The sequence below is a fragment of the Homarus americanus genome, unplaced genomic scaffold (genome assembly GCF_018991925.1).
Source record: "Homarus americanus isolate GMGI-L3 unplaced genomic scaffold, GMGI_Hamer_2.0 scaffold17274, whole genome shotgun sequence".
Taxonomy (NCBI): domain Eukaryota; kingdom Metazoa; phylum Arthropoda; class Malacostraca; order Decapoda; family Nephropidae; genus Homarus; species Homarus americanus.
The window spans coordinates 195001-197867 of record NW_024721470.1 but is presented as its reverse complement, the minus strand read 5'-3'; positions in this window follow the sequence as shown (position 1 = coordinate 197867).

Sequence of the window (2867 nt, the reverse complement as noted above, 5' to 3'; positions counted from 1 at the left end):
TCACAAGGATTAAAATGAGAAAATGGGACAAAATAATAATTAATCCAGTCAAGTTATTTATATATTTGTCTCCCTTAAAACCTGAAGCAACAGAAAATGGGTGATCATTCCTCACTACCACTAACCCACTTCATTAACCCACCTCACTAACCCACCTCACTAACCCACCTCCCTAACCCACCTCCTAACCACACCACTAACCCACCTCACTAACCCACCTCAGTAACCCACCTCACTAACCCACCCAGTAACCCACCTCATTAACCCACCCTCATTAACCCACCTCACTAACCCACCTCACTAACCCAACCTCATTAACCCACCTCACTAACCCAACTCACACCCACCTCACTAACCCACCTCACTAACCCAACCTCATTAACCACCTCACTAACCCACCTCACTAACCCACCTCACTAACCCAACCTCATTAACCCACCTCACTAACCCACCTCACTAACCCAACCCTCATTAACCCACCTCACTAACCCAACCTCATTAACCCACCTCACTAACCCACCTCACTAACCCAACCTCATTAACCCACCTCACTAACCCACCACTAACCCACCTCACTAACCCACCTCATTAACCCACCTCATTAACCCACCTCACTAACCCACCACTAACCCAACCCTATTAACCCACCTCATTAACCCACCTCACTAACCCACCTCACTAACCCAACCTCATTACCCCACCTCACTAACCCAACCTCATTAACCCACCTCACTAACCCACCTCACTAACCCAACCTCATTAACCCACCCACTAACCCACCTCACTAACCCACCTCCCTAACCACACCTCACTAACCCACCTCGTAACCCACCTCAGTAACCCAACCTCAGTAACCCACCAGTAACCCAACCTCACTCAACCCACCAGTAACCCACCTCAGTAACCCACCTCACTAACCCACCTCACTAACCCACCTCATTAACCCAACCTCACCAACTCACCCCACACTAACCCACCACACCAACCCACCCCTCACCCACTAACCCACCTCACTAACCCACCTCATTAACCTCCTCAGTAACCCACCAGTAACCCACCCAGAAACCCACTCAGTAACCTCACCTCACCAACCCACCACACTAACCCACCACACTAACCCCACCACTAACTCACACACTAACCCACCACACAACCACCTCACCAACCCACACACTAACCACACTCACTAACCCACCACACCAACCCACCTCAAACCCACCACACTAACCCACCACACTAACCCACTCCACTAACCCACCCACACTAACCCACTTCAGTAACCTCCTCCACTAACCCACCACACAACCCACCTCACTAACCTATTCTCTTAACCCACCACTAACCCATTCACTAACCCACCACACTAACCCACCACACTAACTAACATATGTGCTCTAAATTCTCTCTGACTCTCGCTTTCAAATTATAAATCTGTATAATTATGCGGCCGGATGCTCTCAATGGCCACGATGAGAAACCTTTTTTTTATCATTTCCAACTTGTCTATAAAACAAAATGTGTAGGAATATTTGAGTCAGCATTTTGGTTGGTCTGTGTGGTGATAATGAGGGTGGTGGTGGTAATGAGGGTGGGAAGGTGGTGGATGAGGGTGGTGGTGGGTGAAAGGGGTGGGAAGGTGGTGGTGGTGGTGGTGGTAATGAGGGTGGGAAGGTAGGGTATGAGGGTGGGAAGGTGTTGGTATGAGGGTGGTGGTGGTAATGAGGTGGTGGTGGTAATAGAGTGGGAAGGTGGTGGTGGTGGTGGTGGTAATGATGGGAAGGTGGTGGTAATGGGTGGGAAGTAGTGGTATGAGGGTGTGTGGTAATGAGGTGGGAAGGTGGTGGTGGTGGTGGTGGTGTGTGGTGGTGGTGGTGGTAATGAGGGTGGGAAGGTTGTGGTGGTGGTGGTGGTGGTAATGAAGGTGGGAGGGTGGTAATGAGGTGGTGGTGGTGGTGGTGGTAATGAGGGTGGTGGTGGTAGTAATGAGGGTGGTGGTGGTAATGACGGTGAGAAGGTGGGAATAGGTATTTTTACCATATTTATATTTAATTATGTTAAGGTTAAAAATTCGTAGGTCAGTTTAGTGATGGGTAAGCAAGCCTATAGGTAAATTAATAGGTATATAATAGGTTAATTTGGATAGGGAGGCTCCTAATTAAAGGCAAATTGGGAAGGTAAATAGGTAGGTAATAGGTAAAGTGATTACGACGAGAAAAACTAAATATGTAGGTAAGGAAAATAGGGAAGAAGGAAAGCTTGATAGGTAAATAGGGAAGACGAGATAGGGAGGAAATTGGTGGGTTTAGACAGGTGAGAAAGTTAATAAACAGGTGTGTGTGTGTGTGTGTGTGTGTGTGTGTGTTTTAGTTGATAATGCAGGTTAAATACGCACAAACACAAAAACACACACACACACACACACACACACACACCCTTATTTATCATACATATACATACATACATACATATATATATACATACACACACAGATCATTCCAGCCATTCCTTTCTCCCCTAATCATAAAATTTCAACCCCGTCCCTCGGAAACAAAACAACAAACAAACAAACAAAAAAGAAACACGAAAAAAATATCATGCGTTTTGCCACCCTCTCGTTTGGGGAAAAAAGGGAAAAACTGTGGGAAAAAACAGAGAGAGGAACGAGGGAAAAATAAGGGAGAGAGGGAGGGTGGTGAGGGGGAGAGGGAGAGGGTGGTGAGGGGGAGAGGAGAGGTGTGGTGAGGGCAGAGGGAGAGAGAGAGGGGGTGGTGAAGGGAGAGGGAGAGGAGAGTGGTGAGGGAGAGGAGAGAGGGAGGGTGGTGAGGGGGAGGGAGAGAGATAGCGGTGGCGAGGGATAGAAGGAGGAG